The 18,922-nt window shown below is 46.4% G+C and overlaps 1 long non-coding RNA gene across 1 annotated transcript in view; it reads right to left on the reverse strand.

Annotated features, from left to right (window-relative positions):
• Nucleotides 1-273: 273 nt before the first annotated feature.
• Nucleotides 274-18,922, reverse strand: part of LOC141259245 (uncharacterized) — a 183,413-nt gene continuing 164,764 nt past the window's right edge. The window contains exon 3 of the long non-coding RNA XR_012318382.1: nucleotides 274-3,101. This is a non-coding gene — a long non-coding RNA (uncharacterized lncRNA). The remainder of the gene's footprint in view (nucleotides 3,102-18,922) is intronic.

The raw sequence follows: 18,922 nt of genomic DNA on the forward strand, positions 1-18,922 counted from the left end.
GTGGCAGTATTTAGCAGTAGATGTTAGAATGTTCGACTACGCCACCCGTGGATTGCGGTCATGAGACCGCCGCTGCAGGGCAGACCGCCGAGGCTGGTGTTGTTGGTGCAGCTGAGAATGGAACGACTCCCCACGGGAGGAGTATTGCCTCAGGGCAGCTATTGTAGAGTTGATGATGGGGGTGATGGTGCGGATGTCCCAGTACTGGTGGTGCAGGTACGACGATGAAACACGGAGTCTGGTAGTGCAGTTTCAAAAGCTTTACTCACGGTTATTTATCAGGTCGCTTGTGCACAGTAGGACCACCCGAGTCATGCTGTGTTCACCAGGTCAGGGACTCGGCCAACTCCCAGGCAATTCCAGAGCGTGGTCCAGAGCTCCCCTCTCTTCCTTCCTACTGGCCTTCCCCACCAGGGATCCACCTTTGTCCGGCTCCCTTGGGCCTTCTGGTGGTGAAACCTTTCCCGGCTTCCCTGACCCTATACGTGGTTTGCCTTCCTGGTGGATGTGGCGAGGGATCGCGCCAAAACTTGTCCACGACCTCCGGTTCCTGGCTGAGGATAATTGGCCTCCACCAGTTTGGGATCCGGTACCCTGTTCTGCCAACCCTTCACCCGTTTTCGTTCTCTTGTGGGATCTCAGGGTTCCCTCTATGCTTGCGTCTCTGGGCCTTTCTTTGTGTTTCTCCTCTTCCTTCTCTCTCCTCTCTGCTTCAGGCCTAGCTCTGGAGCTGGGCCCAGACGGAGCCACAGCTCCCTGTCAGCCCTCTCTGGCTGAACCCTCTCTCAGCTTCTCCTCAGACTGAACTCCCCTGTTCCTAGATGGTGCCCACCTTTTATACTCCCTCTGACACCCGAGCCCTGGTGACAATGCAACCAATGGGCTCCTACCTATGCCCAGAGTCCCTCCCCTGTCTGCTCCTACACCACTGGGATGTTCCTCCCTCCCCCCACTCCAGCCAGGGACAGACGCTGTCGTACCTGCACAACTATCTGGTGGGAGTACTGTTGTTCTGTCCCCCGGAAATGGGGTGAGTGTAGCGCATGCAGCTAACTGAGCTCTGTTCCATTCTCCATCCTTACCCGGGAGTGGAATACCACACCTCTGGTTCGAGGTGCAATACCCCTGTAGCAGCCGAGTCCTCGGGGTGCTACACATGCGTTTTTCCTGCCAAATACATGCAGATTTGAAGCGTTTTCACATGCGTTTTTGTATGCGGATTGACAAGCGCTTTCCAGGCGATTTTAGCATCACTTGGAAAGTGCTTGACAACTAGGTCACACTATATAAATCCATGTTTAAAAATAAAAAAATAAATCTATACTTACCCTCCGATGGCCCGGCGTGTGTCGCTGCGCTCGCTTCTGTCTGCCAGCTGATCGCGGGACACTGCTCTGAAGGGCCTGCGGTCACATGACTGTGACGTCACCGCAGGTCCTACAGTCCTGCCCGCAAGCAAAGGGAAGGAGACCGGGGGCCATCGGAAGGTGAATATAAACTTTATTTTTTATTTTATTCATTTTTTTACAGGTACAATGGTACCCAGGTCTGGATGAGAGTCTCCTCTCCTCCAGAACTGGGTACCATCCGCACATTGAAACACATATAATCCGTGAGTACAAATGTACTGACACGGATTATATGCGTCTCAATGCAAGTCAATGGCAGCGATTACGCCGCGCTTCTGCAAAATTAATGGACATGCTGCGGATTTTTGAGCGCAGCATAAACGCTGCGGAAAAATCCGCAGCATGTGCATAGAACTTGCGGAATCCCCTTTGGGACCATGGGGGGCGGATTACCTAGCGTTTAACAAGCGTTTATGCTGCGGAAATTCCGAAGATATACGCTTGAAAAACGCTACGTGGGCACTTAGCCTTAAGCACAATTATATATGCAAACTATTACTTGAACAACTCTTGTTGCAATGTAAAAATAAATGTTTCTACTCCTTTTTGGGAAGATGAAGAATGGTCAAGAAGCAAAAATGTGTTAAAGTGTAACCGTTGTTTTAATTTTTATTTCATAAATCAATAGTACACATGAAAATAAGAAACTGTGTAATATATCTTATCAGAGAAATTTGCCTTTTTACCTCCTGAATCGATTTTTCAATTCATGGGTAAAATCTGTATGAAGATCTATGTGACGTGAAGGCAGATTTTCCCATTGCAGAGATACTGGATGACAGCTGGCATTTTTTAAAATTTTATGGAGCGGGAGGTAGGATGAAAGAGGATGAAGATAGAGGCAGACACAGACATTCTGCTGCAATTTCTCCTGAAAACTCAATTACAGTTCTCCACAGAACTTTATGAGCACCAACTGTCATCTCCTATATCAGTAATCGGAGAATCTGAGTTCACTGTAGACAGATTTTACCCCTAAATTAAGAATTTTGATTATGAAAGATTAGTCCTGGAAGAGAAACATATCTGATAAGATACATTACAAAGTTTCTTACTTTTACATGTTCTATTAATTTATGAAAAAAAGAAATAAATAAAACGACAGTTATTCTTTAAGGGAAAGTCGGTCTGGGCACCTTTGTATGTTTTACATTAGCTCTTAATTCCCTATTGTTATATCTCTACAATAAACACATTGATCCAGATTTATCAATACTGTTTCTACAGTTATCTAGAAAAAGTCCTCCTGGCTTCCATGGCACATCGTCAATAGAGCCTGAGAGCATTCGACTCATTCCTGTTTCTGGAAAGGTGTGAGGAGCCGGGGAACCCAGCGAGCGGATACCTTATGCATGTGAAGATGGTCTTGGATGATTTTTTTCCATGGACTCCACACTAATCTTGACATTTTGGGCTGGGCGGCAAATGGTTACGCGGCGATTTTCCAAAATGGCGACCTCCACTTGCTGGAAGGTGTGTTCATCAATTTTAAGAGTGTTTTCACCAAAGTCCGATCACATTTCAATCGACGATGCCAGTTCTGGACTACATCATATGATGGCGAATCATCACCATAAACCTCTTTCATCTCATCGAAAGTCTCCTTAGCTGTGTGGCCTTTCAAGTAAAGGAACTTGATGACTGCTCTGTATTCCACTGGGTCCATCATCAAACATCACACCACTTCAGCACCTGTAAAATCAAGACCGTTATCGGTTCTGAGTTGCAAATTCTAACATAACCTATAGAGGCTTATATCATTATACATGTGAAGTTTCAGCGTCCTGTGATAAATAGAAGTGGGTCAGGGGAAATCTTTTATGAACGCCCCTCGTAGGTCCCCAAAAATAATAGCAATAAAAATGTCAATTCATCCAGCAAAAAACAAGCCCTCACATGGCTCTGTCGGCAGAAATATAAAAAAAATTATAGTTCTTAAAATATGGCGATGCCAAGTTTTTGCAAAAAAAAAAAGCGTCTTGTAGTGTGTGATAGCAGTCAAACATAAAAAAACTATATAAATCTGGTATCACTGTAATTTCACCTACCCAAATAATAAAGTCATCTAATCACTTATACTGCTCGAGAAACGGCATAAAAAATAAATAGGACAAACGTCCCTGACGCGTGTTTCGCCGGGGCCACTGGTATCATTGGCTCATGCACATGTCAATCAAGACAGGTTGCATAAATAGCCTGCAAATGCGGCCGACTCCGCCCTTTTAAAAAGCCGGTACCCCCGGCGAAACGCATGTCAGGGACGTTTGTCCTATTTATTTTTTATGCCGTTTCTTGTGCAGTATGAGCTGCATGACACTGTGCATACCAGCACATAGTCCCCCGCTAGCCGCACATAATACGTGAAGGCGGCGCGTTGGAGAGTGTCGGCAGCCTTACATCTGAGCTCCACGACACTATATATTGCAGCACACCGGCATTTGTTCCCGTATTGGTTACGCACCTTAGTGTTCGAATCATATGAGAGACTATCGTCAGTTCTAATTAGGAAATGCACAGCATTGTGATTGACATGTAACTCTATTTGTCTCAAATATCATTTAACTACATTGCGGCTACAGACCCCACTGTCCGTATACTATCTAACAGTGACATACAGTACAGACCAAAAGTTTGGACACACCTCATTTAAAGATTTTTCTGTATTTAACACATGTGGAATTATATACTTAACAAAAAAGTGTGAAACAACTGAAAATATGTCTTATATTCTAGGTTCTTCAAAGTAGCCACCTTTTGCTTTGATGACTGCTTTGCACACTCTTGGCATTCTCTTGATGAGCTTCAAGAGGTAGTCACCGGAAATGATTTTCACTTCACAGGTGTGCCCTGTCAGGTTTAATAAGTGGGATTTCTTGCCTTATAAATGGGGTTGGGACCATCAGTTGTGTTGTGCAGAAGTCAAGTGGATACACAGCTGATCGTCCTACTGAATAGACTGTTAGAATTTGTATTATGGCAATAAAAAAGCAGCTAAGTAAAGAAAAACGAGTGGCCATCATTACTTTAAGAAATGAAGGTCAGTCAGTCTGAAAAATTGGGAAAACTTTGAAAGTGTCCCCAAGTGCAGTTGCAAAAACCATCAAGCGCTACAAAGAAACTGGCTCACATGAGGACCGCCCCAGGAAAGGAAGACCAAGAGTCACCTCTGCTTCTGAGGATAAGTTTATCCGAGTCACCAGCCTCAGAAATAGCAGGTTAACAGCAGCTCAGATTAGAGACCAGGTCAATGCCACACAAAGTTCTAGCAGCAGACACATCTCTTCAAGAACTGTTAAGAGGAGACTTTGTGCAGCAGGCCTTCATGGTAAAATAGCTGCTAGGAAACCACTGCTAAGGACAGGCAACAAGCAGAAGAGACGTGTTTGGGCTAAAGAACACAAGGAATGGACATTAGACCAGTTGAAATCTGTGCTTTGTTCTGATGAGTCCAAATTTGAGATCTTTGGTTCCAACCACCGTGTCTTTGTGCGACACAGAAAAGGTGAACGGATGGACTCTACATGCCTGGTTCCCACCGTGAAGCATGGAGGAGGAGGTGTGATGGTGTGGGGGTGCTTTGCTGGTGACACTGTTGGGGATTTATTCAAAATTGAAGGCATACTGAACCAGCATGGCTACCACAGCATCTTGCATGCTATTCCATCCAGTTTGCGTTTAGTTGGACCATCATTTATTTTTGAACAGGACAATGACCCCAAACACACTTCCAGGCTGTGTAAGGGCTATTTGACCAAGAAGGAGAGTGATGGGGTGCTACGCCAGATGACCTAGCCTCCACAGTCACCAGACCTGAACCCAATCGAGATGGTTTGGGGTGAGCTGGACCACAGAGTGAAGGCAAAAGGGCCAACAAGTGCTAAACATCTCTGGGAACTCCTTCAAGATTGTTGGAAGACCATTTCCGGTGACTACCTCTTGAAGCTCATCGTTAATTCACAGTTTTGATGCCTTCAGTGTGAATGTACAATTTTCATAGTCATGAAAATACAGAAAAATCTTTAACCCCTTTACAGCCCATGTCAGTGCCCTGGGCTTTAAGAGCCTGACCCGTATTAGTACGTCATCGCGATTGTGCACGCACACAGGCTGTGCGGGCGCGATCGCCGCCGGGTGTCAGCTGATTGTCACAGCTGACACCCGGTACTATGTGCAGGGAGCGGTCCCACACCGTTCCCAGCACATGAACCCCCGCAATGCTGCGATCGAAGGCGATCGCAGCATTGCGGTGGCAAGGGGAGGTGATCGGTATACTCACCTCCTCTTCCGGCCTCCAGCGCTGTCTGCCGCGGCTTCCCGGGTGTTGCCATGACGACCCGATGTCGTCATGACAACATCTGGGTCACCAGACAGCAGAAAGATTGTTTGAACATGCGCAGTGCATCTCCAAACTATCTTCTCCCTGTCCAGCGCTGACTGCCTGCATGGCACAGGGAAGGTGCTGCATTCCTGTGCCATGCAGGCGATCAGAATAAAAAAAGTGAAAGTCCCATAGTGGGACAAAGTAAAAAAGTAAAAAAATCCTCCCAGAAAGTGAAAAAAAAAAAAAAATAATCCACTAAAAATAAAAATATAATGTACCCATCAATAAATATTATTAAGAAAAAAAAACAAACAAACAATAAAAGTATTAGCGGACACCATTATCGGCTCAAATTGTTAGCGGACACCATGTTGCGTTTGGAGAGCCCCTGTGTGCGTAAACATTGGAGCTCCCCCACAAGTGACCCAATTTTGGAAACTAGACCCCCCAAGGCACCTATCTAGATGCATAGTGAGCACTTGGAACCCTCAGGTGCTTCACAAATTGATTCGTAAAAATGAAAAAGTGGAAAAAAAAATACTTTTTCATTTTTACAAATCAATTTGTGAAGCACCTAGTGGTTCCAAGTTCTCACTATGCATCTAGATAGGTGCCTTGGGGGGTCTAGTTTCCAAAATGGGGTCACTTGTAGGGGGTTTCCACTGTTTAGGCACATCAGGGGCTCTCCAAACGCAACATGGCGTCCGCTAATTATTCAAGCAAATTTTACAATCAAAAAGTCAAATGGCGCTCCTTCCCTTCCGAGCCCTGCTGTGCGCCCAAACAGTGGTTTTTCCCCACATATGGGGTATCTGCATGCCCAGGGGAAATTGCACAACAAATTTTAGGTCCATTTTTTCTTGTTACCCCTGCGAAAATAAAAAAAATTGGTCTAAAGTAACATTTTTGTGAAAAAAGTTAAATGTTCATTTTTTTCTTCCACATTCCAAAATTTCCTGTGAAGCACCTGAAGGGTTAATAAAGTTCTTGAATGTGGTTTTGAGCACCTTGAGGGGTGCAGTTTTTAGAATGGTATCACTTTTGGGTATTTTCTGTCATAAAGACACTCTCAAAGTGACTTCAAATGTGATGTGGTCCCTAAAAATATGGTTTTGTAAATTTTGTTGGAAAATTGAGAAATCGCTGGTCAACTTTTAACCCTTATAGCTCCCTAACAAAAAAAAATTTTGGTTCCAAAATTGTGCTGATGTAAAGTAGATATGTGGAAAATGTTATTTATTAACTCTTTTGTGTGACATATCTCTCTGATTTAAGGGCATAAAAATTCAAATTTTGAAAATTGCAAAATTTTCAAAATTTTCACCAAATTTCCATTTTTTTCACAAATAAACGCAAGTGATATCGAAGAAATTTTACCACAATCATGAATTACAATATGTCACGAAAAAACAATCTCAGAATCAGGGGGATTCGTTGAAGTGTTCCTGAGTAATTACGTCATAAAGTCACAGTGGTCAGAATTGTAAAAATTGGCCTGGTCATTAACGTGAAAACCACCCTCGGGGGTAAAGGGGTTAAATGAGAAGGTGTGTCCAAACTTTTGGTCGGTACTGTAATTGAAACAGCGGTCTATATATAATTATTTGAGACTATATACCGCTCTTTACAAATAAGTGGGGTATTCTTGTGGGAATATGATACAGACCTATGTAACCCAACCATAAATTTTAGGGACACTGGTTAGGGTAATTTCACATTCTGGCTGTTCTTTTCATTTCGGGACCCTAATGAGCCACAGTTATATAATTTCACTGTGACTCAATATACATCCGATTTCGGTCTATGTTATAAGCATTAATTTCAATCTTTATTTAATTATTTAATAAAAGTTATTTTTTATTCACACCTCCCCCCTTCTTTTCTCCCTTTTCCCTTTCTACTACTATGTTTTGGTGGTGTCCACTGTGTGAATACTGTCTGATGGGATCGGATTATTCAACTTACGTCTTTTTAAGCATGCCTAAAATTCTGTGAGGCACATGTAGTGTTAGCATGCTTACTGTACCCCTAGATTAATTCACTGGGGGCTGTAGTTTGTGAAATGCGGTCACTTACGGGGGATTTAGCTGTTCTTGCACCTCAGGTGCTCTGCCAATGTGATATGACACCCGCAACCATTCAAGCAACATCTGAACTAAAACATGGCGTTTCTTCTCTGGTGTCGGCAGTGAGAGCAGGACGTCACGAAACCGCATGTATGCGATTTACATATATGCGGTCACGTGCCAACTAGACATGCATGGCCTCGCTCAATGAAAATGCCGCCGTCATGGGAGAATCCTAAAAGTGTACAGTGCAAACTATGTGAGAATTCAGAAGCCTGCAGTCACCTAGAATAACTACAGACTTTCATCACAAACCTGGACAAGCCATTTAATTATAAGGCTATGTGCACACGATGAGGAAATTCCCGCCAAAATCCACGTGCGTTTTTTCCTCTCCCTGGCAGAAAAAATAGCATTTTAGCTTTTTTACATGCGTTTTAAGCATGCGTATTTTCAAGCACTTTTTCAAGTGATTTTGAGCATAACTTGGTAAAGGGCTTGACAAGTGGCATGCATTTATATTGTGTGACCATAAAATAGTTTAAAAAAAGGAATTACAAAGTAAAAAATATTCATACTCACTTCCACCGCCCACCGGTGTCCTCCTGGTGACGATGCGCTCTCCTTGGCTCCCAGAGGTGATCTGTAAGGACCGTCGGTGACGTAATTTAGTCAGCTGATGGTCACACGACTATCACCTGACCGCTGACGTCAGCGGTCGTGTGACCATCAGCTGACTAAATGACGTCACCGAAGTTCCTTGCAGATCACCGCTGGGAGCCGAGGAGAGCGCATCGTCGTCGGGAGGACACCGGGGGCGCCGGAGAGGTGAGTATGATTATTTTTTTTTATTTTTAACTTTATATTTCTTTTTTAACTTGTAGGTACGATGGTACCCGGGTCGGATGAGAGTCTCCTCTTCTCCAGACCTGGGTACCATCCACGCATTAAATCGCATAAGATCCGCATGACTACATGTAGTCATGTGGATCTTATGCGGTCCAATGCAAGTCAATGGCGGCGATTTCGCAGCGGAAATTTCCGCATGATGTGCACAGCACATGCGGATTTGCATTGCAGTACATGGCAGACCTATTACAATCGATTTTAATGCGTTTTCGCTGTGAAAGTCCGCAGAAAAAATGAATTAAATCTGCATCTTGTGCACACAGCCTTAAATTGAGCCCTGTAGTATGCTGATCCTAACAGCGTTTAATATACTTAGCTCTGCTTACTAGTTCCAGCAGTTATCACATGGCCACTTCACTCATATGCGATTTTCATACTTACGGTCACGTGACAACGAGCTATTCTTCTTGGTTCTCTCAGTTTTTCACTGAGCATTGAGAGAAATATAAAAAGCAGCTCATCGGCACGTGACTGTCAGTAAGCAAATAGCACATGAATGAGTGGTCACATGACGACTACTGAAACTGCATGACGGGGGGCGCCAAACTGAATTCTTGCCCCAGGTGCCGGAAAACTACATACACATCTGCTCCATGAAATTTCTCTATACTAAATAGTATTGCGACAAAGGCCATCATATTGATTGCATGCATTACTAAGTACAAAAAATCTACTGTTTGAGAAAACTCAAGAAAGTAAGAAATATATTATAGCTGTAAAGTCTCCTGCAGTGCAAGGCAGATAAGAGACAATGGAAAAGTAGTCATGTACTCACAAACAATAATACTAATAGATCAGCAGGGAGTGTAGGGAAAGAGCAGACATGCTGTTATATAGAACAAGTAGTCAAAGGTTACCAAATGTTTGGAATTATTTATTTTCTAAAAAGAAATTCTGTGTTTATGTACATTTTTTTAACAGGTGTCATAAAAATAAAGATTGAAGCCATTCACACAGGCCAGATGTATTTTTGTTTTTTTATAAAACACAAAGTAAAGGTTGACAAGAGCCTTGTTACAATGATGAATGAGACAGATATAGAAGTTGTCATGATGAATTTTATAGCCAAGATGATTTGAAATCCGATTCACAATGCAAAAAAGTAGGCTTGTACAAATAATCTAGTAATCCTGCAAGTAATGTACGCACCACACTCCAATTAATTAAATATTTATTTATTAGAAATATCAAAACATATTACATCATGTTAAAGTATATGTGTACTTGGAAAATGCATAACACATAAGCGGACATATACGGGTAAGAGCACAGTAAAGTATCTTATCACACAGTGGATATGTTAAATCAATGTTAATTATGTTGTTATATAATATATCATCTAGATAGCTTGATCAGCCCAGTCAAAGTATTATTACGCATATGCAATTGTGTATATCTTACATGATGATTTATAAGCAAAGACAATATCCAAAATACAATAGTAGTCACCTGAACCTCTCAATAAATGACTGCACTCTGGTGCATATTTCATACTCTGCTTTTCTCAAGAGGAATAACATTTAAAAAAAACAAAAACAGTTTTCTATGTTAATAATGGCAATGTAGCCATAAAAATCGGATGCTATATGATTGTTCCATATGGGATACAATTGCTCACCATAAGCTGCAATAGGAGAGTCTTATCCAAAATAAGAAGGAAACTATTTTTTTTCAAGTGAACATTTGGTCATCTGAACAGCCCTATTGTACCGCTATGCTGGCTTCCCTGCATGATCTCTCTCCCTCCTCCCAGCAGGGACGCTGACATACTCACTGTCCCGGCTGCTCTGCAACCTCCTTGTGCCCTGCACAACTTCCTGGCCTCCTGGGGTCTGCGCACACCGCGTGCCTAGTGTGCTCGCATGCTCCCTGATTCCTAAAGGGGCAGAGCGTGCACTTTGGAAATGCCCCCAGTCCATAGCTGGGAGGCATATAGTATATAAGGCACACTTCCCTGTAGGGAGGTGCCTGTACAACACCCTCCTTAGTGATAGTTTTGTCTTTCCTGTTATGTTAGTTGTCAGGTCCCTCAACCTATTCCCGTACCTATTTTGTTAGTACCTGAACCTGTGTCCGTGACCCTTGTTGTTTAACCCAGAACCTTTTTCTTTGCCTGTGTTACATAAACCCTGAAACCGGACCAGCAATACGTGATCCCTGACACCGCTCTCTGTGGTACCTGAGCCTGAAGCAGCACCGGCGCCACCTGAACCCTGACACTGCTCCCTGCGGTACCTGAGCCTGTAGCCGCACAGGCGGCACTTGAACCCTGACACTGCACTCGCGGTACCTGAACCCTGAAGTCATATTCGCGGTACCTGAACCATGAAGCCTCACCCGTGGTGCCTAAACCCTGAAGCCGCACCCGCTGTACCTGAACTTGAAACTGTTCCGATGGTACTTGAACCAGCATCAGTGTCTCCTATGGTTGGCATTCTAGAGTCCGAATCTGTTACAGTATCTGAATCCAGCTCTGCTTGTGACTCTGTGTTAGTATCTGTTCTGCCCGATGACCCAGAACCTGTGTTGTCTGAACATAGTCCGAATCCAGCCCTGCTAGTGACTCGTATCCGTTCTGCCCGATGATCCAGAATGTGTATTGCCTGAACAGAGTTCGAATCCTGTCCTGCTTGTGACTCTGAGCCCTGTTCGTGTTGGTGATCCTGACCCTTGGGGTCAGCTGCTGCAGTACCGTGGACTGCCCTGGAGTTGTACCTGGCGGCTATCTGCAGCTTCAGCCTAACTCCACCATCAGGAGCTCTAGCAAAAACCAGGTAGTCGCTTAGCTTCGCCCCTCCTAGGTAAGCCCGGGTTGTGGCACAGTGCGTGACACCTATTGAATAACATTGGTCTGGGTGCTGTCGTTTTTTTTCCACATAAAACACTCAGACCAAAATAAGGTTCTGTGAACATAGCTCAAGATACAGATCTATTGGCTGTTTGTGTGAAAAAAATATGACTTGGTGATTTTGATCTGTGTGTTATCTGAGGTTTAAATTATTATTAAAAATATTAGTATAAACTGGAATTTATCATTGTAATTACTTATTAAATAGTCATAACAACCGCTTCTGAATGAGTTAATTTTACTAGGTAGCTGTTATATATAACCAGTAAAGCCAATGAGGGACTTCACTGATGTACTGCAGTACTGTACAGAATATATAAAGCAGTACTGAGCAGCGTAGCAGTGAATTCAGCTATGTGAAGATATAAACACTAAAAGAAGCAGCACAGGCCTATGTGTAGCTGTGTCTTTTTCACTCTGCTCCTACCTCCTTCTCATCCCTCCCCTCACTGTTCACTTTGATTTGCAGCTGCAATATGACACCTCAGTCCGTCTTCTTTGGACTAAGATTGAATTTAGCTGATTTTCAAAGTGAATGATGAAGTTGGGAACCAGGGTTGAGTAGAAAAAGTGGCTCGTAAGTGCAGAAACAAGGATATTTCTTAAAACACAAATTACACAGTTTTTTATATATGCTTGTACTATTGATTAATGCAATGTATACTGAAACGAGATTGATGGTGTAAATGCTCCTGTGGAAGCTAGCTTATTCTTTAACTCAACAAAAGCAAACATGTTGCCATGAGCTTATGTGGCGCCCCTGAGGATTCGGTCGCCACAGAGGTGTTGCATCTCAGCCTGAGATGTGGCATCTCACTCTCAAGTAAGGAAGGAGTACAGCTCAGGACCCTAACACCTGCATCCAACACACCACTCCAGGCCAGCAGGAGGGGCAAGATGTCTCTGGTTCTTGCTGAGCCCCTTTCCTGGCTGGAGTGGGGGGAACGCAGAGAGGGGGGAACCATGTAGTGGGTGTGGGTTGAGGAAGTAGCTTAGGGGAGCACATGAGAGGAATATATAAAATGGGAAGCCATCTTAGAAAGACAGTCCAGTCAGAGAGTTCAGTCAGAGGAGGAGAAGTGGAGGAGCAGAGGCTCTGCAGGAGCTCTGCTCAGCAGGAGGGCCTGGTGAGAGGCCCAGGACTGAAAAGAGAGGAGAGAGAGGAGCAGAAAGGCTCCAGGAATCAGGAAAGGACCCCAGGGGAATGGGCCGTGCAGAAGGCCACCCGTACGCCCGCATCTGCCAGACGGTGGAGAGGTCAGGCCATCTAAAGGGAACCGGTCCTTCATCTAGCGGAGGACTCTATGCCCAACTAGAAACCGGAGGCTGCAGAACTTTATGTCCTGTAGCTACAAGTCCACGCCAGTCTCACCGAGAAGGTAGCCATATAGGACCCAGGGGACAGAACAGACGTCGCCCGCCAAGGCCCGCGGGTACCGGATTGGAGATACTAGGTGTGAGGTGCAGGGAGAAGGCCAGAGAGCAAGGACACACAGAAGGGGGTCCTGCTAAGTACTCCGGAACTACCTGGGGGTAGACCGAACCCCTCCGTGAGTAAACACAGGACGACGAGGGCAGTTACATGGATCCCTGTAATCTGGACTGCAACAACTGTGAGTAAAGACCCTGGGACTGCACTTCCTGGTCTCTGTGTTTCTTGCTGCGCCATCAACCCCTGCACTACAACGCCCAGCATAACCTACAACATCTACACTGCCCTGGAGTTAGCTCTTCCAGTGGAGAGCCACACCATCCCTGCTGCAGTAACATCAGCTTCAGAGGACTGCTCCGCAGCGGCGGCTCCCTTTAGCCGCATTCCACAGGTGGCGTCACAAACTTTATACAATCACTATAAATCCCCTATCAATAACCCGTTTTTATTGACCGCCCTGGGTCACGGACCGGGTCACTGCCACTGTGACATCCCCCAGCATTTACCGGCCCGGCACCGGGTACCCCACGGCCCAGGGGGCGCGTCATCTTTGGCGTCACGAACAGGATATGTAACCCACCCGTTATCACCGGGTATTGTGCGCCTAGAGACTGTGTTTAAATACTGAATGTGGCGCCCGCCCCAGAAGAACGGGCGCCATTATGTGCGAGCCAAACGACAACAAGAGATCGCCTCCAATCGTGGGCCAGGTCCCAGAATGGCGCCAAAAGCGCGGCCCACCCACTGCAACTGTGGCCATAACCCTGGACCTGTCCATCGGTCTGGAAGAGACGCCCCCAGGTGTGACCGACAGCAAGCAGACATGGGACCGCCCCAGAAAGGGGAGAGGGAAGAATAAAACTGGGAGACAGGGTGTGGTCTGGGCCAATCTAGACAGACCACACCCGGCAGGGAACATGGAAGGAAGAGAAACCGGAATCCCTGCCAGTCGCCTGCTACAACCGGAGGCGCCCCTCACCCTGGAGGGGTTAGTTGCCAGCCTGTCCCGGGAGGATTCAGAGTTCCTCTACGCCGGGATGGATGACCTAAACCGGAGAATGTAGAGGGCCCAGCAAGATGCCATCACAAGCTGGAAAAAGGAGATGGTGGAAAGGATGGCAAGCTGGCAGCAGACAACGCTACCAAGCACAGGCAGCGCCCCAGCCTTGGCGGATCCGGACCAGTGCCAGGAAGCAGAGTGCAGCGCAAGAGCGGCCACGGGAGCAGGTAAGAGGAGTCTCCCTGTCCCGGGCGCTAGAGCCACTGACCTGCTCCTGGGCTCCCTGGTGGAACCGCCGATCCCGGGCGCTACTGACACCGGCCCGCTCCTGACACCCCAGCAAGGCCCTCTGCCCCCGGGCGTGGAAGACGCGGACCCATTCCGGACCCTCCTCCCAGGACATCTGACCCCGGGAGCGCCCTCCCTAGACGTCCTCCAAGCCCTGGAACCGTCACCTCCGGGCACGAGCGACACCGGCCCGCTCCTGGGCCCCTTACGGGAACTGCCTCCCTCAATACTCGACTGGGTGTGTAGACGCTGTCCATGGGATTGGTCCGCAGAGGTGGAGGACCAGCAGCCCCCACTCCTACCAGCTCTCCTGCCCCCTGCCATCTCCCGAGGTGAGGAGGATCAGTTTGAGTGGGACAACCCTGGGGGAGACCTTATGGGGTTTCCCCAAGAAACAAAAGCAGAGGCGGCCCGCAGGAAAGAGCACTGCAGGAGGGAGCTGGAGCAGCTCGAGAGGGAGCGGCACATCCGACGGGTGCGTTGGGAGAAGCTGGAGGCCCGGAACATGGAGGAGAAGGCCCGGACCCGCAAAGACAGGAGGGCAACATACGGTCCCCGTGCCGAAGGGACCATAGTGAAGTTCAACCTGGAGAAAGGTTGGGGCTTCATCCGGGACCCGCAGTCCGAGACAGATCTTTTTGTAAACCAGAGGGACGTGGAGTCCCACCTAAAAGAAGGTCACCCGGACCGGATTCTGTACCCGGGTGATTATGTCACCTACACCAAGCACAGAGGCGAGAGGGGCTGGTATGCCCTGAATGTCCACCGAGTGGGGAAAGGGAGCAGTTCCTCACCCTACAGCGCTGAAGACCCGGCTGGGCCAGCCTACAGTGAACAAGAGCTTCCTCGGAGGGAGCACCACTACTGAGCGCAATAGATGGAACTGAACTGAACTCTGTAAATAGTTACCCGGAAGGGTACAGAAGAAAAAGTTAAAAAGTGTGTTACCCAGTTACCTGGTAAGGGTACCAAAGACTGACAGGCTGAGAACTGTGAGCAGCCAAGAACTGAACTTGTAAATAGTTGCACTTCTTAAAGTGCCCCTTATTAGTTTTATATCTATACAACAATGACCTCAGAACAAAAACCCGTTTGGCGTGGCAAAAGATGTGGTCCAACACCTGGATCACCTATGCCCTGCAGCCACGCCCAGGGCCTATGTTGAGGGTTTTTGGACGGGTCCCTCATACTCATGTTTGCTAGTTTGCACCTTGATGAAGAAAAAGGACACCCTGTTGCAGATCGTGCTGTAACCTCTTAAGGAACAGTTTAGATGAAAAATGTTTTATATGTGAAGGAAAATGTTATTTAACAAGTCTTATAATGTTTTGATATAGTAACCTGAAACGTTCAAGAAAATGTGCCTCCCATAAAGGGAAGAAAAGATGTTAAGTTCATAATCTTCTATGCGAATGCATTCAAAAATTTTGCATGTCTTTAAAATTGTTTTTACTCTGTTCCAGCCCGCGGACGTGCTGTGTTTTACCAGAGGGGTATGTGGCGCCCCTGAGGGTTCGATCGCCACAGAGGTGTTGCATCTCAGCCAGAGATGTGGCATCTCACTGTCAGGTAAGGAAGGAGTACAGCTCAGGACCCTAACACCTGCATCCAACACACCACTCCAGGCCAGCAGGAGGGGCAAGATGTCTCTGGTTCTTGCTGAGCCCTTTTCCTGGCTGGAGTGGGGGGAACCCAGAGAGGGGGGAACCATGTAGTGGGTGTGGGTGGAGGAAGTAGCTTAGGGGAGCACATGAGAGGAAGATATAAAATGGGAAGCCATCTTAGAAAGACAGTCCAGTCAGAGAGTTCAGTCAGAGGAGGAGAAGTGGAGGAGCAGAGGCTCTGCAGGAGCTCTGCTCAGCAGGAGGGCCTGGTGAGAGGCCCAGGACTGAAAGGAGAGGAGAGAGAGGAGCGGAAAGGCTCCAGGAATCAGGAAAGGACCACAGGGGTATGGGCCATGCAGAAGGCCACCCGTACGCCCGCATCTGCCAGGCGGTGGAGGGGTCAGGCCATCTAAAGGGAACCGGTCCCTCAACACTAGCGGAGGACTCTATGCCCAACTAGAAACCGGAGGCTGCAGAACTTTATGTCCTGTAGCCACAAGTCCACGCCAGTCTCACCGAGAAGGTAGCCATATAGAACCCAGGGGACGGAACAGACGTCGCCCGCCAAGGCCCGTGGGTACTGGATTGGAGATACTAGGTGTGAGGTGCAGGGAGTAGGCCAGAGAGCGAGGACACACAGAAGGGGGTCCTGCTAAGTACTCCGGAGCTACCTGGGGGTAGACCGAACCCCTCTGTGAGTAAACACAGGACGACGAGGGCAGTTACATGGATCCCTGTAATCTGGACTGCAACAACTGTGAGTAAAGACCCTGGGACTGCACTTCCTGGTCTCTGTGTTTCTTGCTGCGCCATCAACCCCTGCACTACAATGCCCAGCATAACCTACAACATCTACACTGCCCTGGAGCTAGCTCTTCCGGTGGAGAGCCACACCATCCCTGCTGCAGTAACATCAGCTTCAGAGGACTGCTCCGCAGCGGCGGCTCCCTTTAGCCGCATTCCACAGGTGGCGTCACGAACTTTATACAATCACTATAAATCCTCTATCAATAACCCCTTTTTATTGACCGCCCTGGGTCAAGGACCGGGTCACCGCCACTGTGACATCCCCCAGCATTTACCGTCTCGGCACCGGGTACCCCACGGCCCAGGGGGCACGTCACTTACATAAAACCAAGGGGGCACCATAGAAGATATTAAAATGGGGCTCCAGTGTAGTGCTTCTTAAAACCTCCACATTGATAACCTTCTGAGACTGGAGGACTTGGTGCTTGTTTGTGACTCCATCTGGGTTCTAATGTTAGGATAATTCCTCACACACTTGTTAAAGGAAACCTGTCATCAGGATTTTGCTAAGTAAACAACAGGCAGTGTCAGGTTGGCGTTGTTACACTGATTAAAATGATACCTGGGTTGATGAAATCCATTCTGTGGTTGTTGTTTAATCTGTGTTTGCAGTTCTGAGATAATGAGAACCTCGTGCTCTGGGGCGACCTTTGGGCAGGGCTTTATTTGGTGCTCTGGCCTCATCGCCATCATTCTGGGTTTAAATGACAGGTCAGTGAACCTTCAGTAACCAGCCTCCTATTTTAAATACTGTGCCTGCTCATTTAATATTGCGGTCTTAAAAAAAAATTGGCTTCAACAAAATGACGCAGAGCATGGTGCATGCGCAGTAGCTTCTATCGGCAAGCGACACTCTCAAACTGCACAAGCATCGCACACTGGTGGGCGTCACTTGCGCAGATTGAGAACATCGCTTGCCGATAGATGCTACTGTGCATTCGCCGCAGGCAGCGCCATTTTTTGGAGCCAATTTTTTTTTCCTTAAGTGCTAAAGTGTAGGCAACATGCACAGATTCTCACCAATTAAGCTAAGCAACGCAGTCAATTTCTAGGAAAGTATTGGACATAGGAATGTAAAATAAGAAATTATTATACATGTAAATAGAAGAAAGAAAACCACCTGTGGAGATTATTGAAATGAGTATTGTACATAATATCAGAGGATCCTTAATATCGATTTATGCATCATTATTTCTTAATGACTGACTATAATGGATGTTGGAGCAAAATTTATTATGAAAAACATCTCATATCATTGAAGTGGTTGTCAAAACAGATAACGTTGTTCAAATATGTTTGAAACGCAAATTGATAGCACGTAGTAATTTACTATCAATTTTCCTGAGCCCCATATATTGCTCAATACAGTGTAATGGACCCCATATAGTGCTCCATACAGTATGATGAGTCCCATATATTTTCTCATACAGTATAATGGGCCCTATATATTGCTCTATACAGTATAATGGGCCACATATACTGCTCCATACAGTATATTGGGCCCCATATAGTGCTCCATACGGTATGATGAGTCCCATATATTTTCTCATACAGTATAATGGACCCTATATATAGCTCCATACAGTATAATGGGCCCCCTATAATGCTCCATACAGTATGATGGGCCTCATATATTGCTCCATATAGTATAATGGACCCCATATAATGCTCCATAGAGAAAAAATCAATAAACAAATGCTCACCTCTCCCTGTTCCCCCACTGCTCCGGTCTCCTCAGCGTCTTCTGACCCTCTGCACTGCTCAGCACAGAGGGCACGATGTAGTGACATCATCGCGCCCTCTGCGCTGAGACATCAGTGCTCAAACGCAGAAGGGGAATGATGGGAGAGGCAGTGTCAGCTGACGGCTCCCTCTCCCATCATTGCTTTCAACTGTATCAGCATCCAGAATGCCGAAACAGTTGAAATTATGATGCGGGGGGGATCCTGGTCCTGGCACCAGGCCCCCCCGACTCACAGGCCCCATAGCGGCCGCATGATTTGCAGCCACTGTCAATATGCCACTGTATGTGAATAATGACATGCTGTAAGGGAGCTGTTGTACTGGCACAATGTATTAGATAACCCAGTCCCCTTCTGCATCACAGATAATTATGAGACAAATGAGCAGACTGTCTTAAAGGGTTTTTCTGAAGTTATTAAATTGATATAGTTAGATAGACAGCATGAAAATAAGCAAGTCTGCTATTGACTTGTGTCAAAGATCACTGCCTGGGGT

The sequence above is a fragment of the Phyllobates terribilis genome, unplaced genomic scaffold, assembly GCF_046119375.1.
Source record: "Phyllobates terribilis strain yellow unplaced genomic scaffold, ASM4611937v1 Scaffold_3__8_contigs__length_932513732, whole genome shotgun sequence".
NCBI lineage: Eukaryota > Metazoa > Chordata > Amphibia > Anura > Dendrobatidae > Phyllobates > Phyllobates terribilis.